The sequence below is a fragment of the Condylura cristata genome, unplaced genomic scaffold (assembly GCF_000260355.1).
Source record: "Condylura cristata isolate star-nosed mole 26May11 unplaced genomic scaffold, ConCri1.0 scaffold00020, whole genome shotgun sequence".
NCBI classification, from domain to species: Eukaryota; Metazoa; Chordata; class Mammalia; order Eulipotyphla; family Talpidae; genus Condylura; species Condylura cristata.
In genome coordinates this window covers 38,439,928-38,440,547 of record NW_004567121.1, presented here as the reverse complement: position 1 = coordinate 38,440,547, position 620 = coordinate 38,439,928, and positions in this window count along the sequence as shown.

Genomic DNA, 620 nt, shown 5'->3' with positions numbered 1-620 from the left:
TCCTGCGGGGAGCCGGCCGGCGCGCGGACCCGCTGGACTTCAGCGGGAACGGACGATCAGTCAGCGCCGTCGGGAGCGCGGCGTCCTCCGGTCGCGCCTGTCACACAGCGAGTTATTTTCGGGTCCTCGTGAGGAGGGACGCCGCGGCTTTCCCGTCCCCAAGGAGGCCACGCAGACATCTGCTCCGGAGAGGAGCGGCAGCCGGCCTCCCTCGTGCGAAGGCTCCCGCTTTCAGGTGGCAGAGCTGTCGAGACTCGTCTGCTTTTCATAGCACGAGAAGCAATTTTTATTCGCCTCCCTGCTTCCCTGAGCTTCAGAACCAAAGCTGCCCCTGCCAAGTATCTGTGTAATCTGCACATTTCACACTGGCTTGTTATAATGGGTTTCTCGTGGGGCCGAGCACTCTGGCATCCGCTTTGTTATGATATTGCGACAATAATTAGCATCTACACTTACTGTACAGCCAGCCTCGGATTCATATTTTTAACAAAAAATAATAACAATGCTCTCCCCCACAGCGTCTTCCAGCCTCAGAGTTGGCAGCATCGAATTATGGCCCGAGACAGCCCCGCCCGCGCCCCGTGGGCCCGACACGGCAGGCAGGTCCCCTGGGCGGCGGC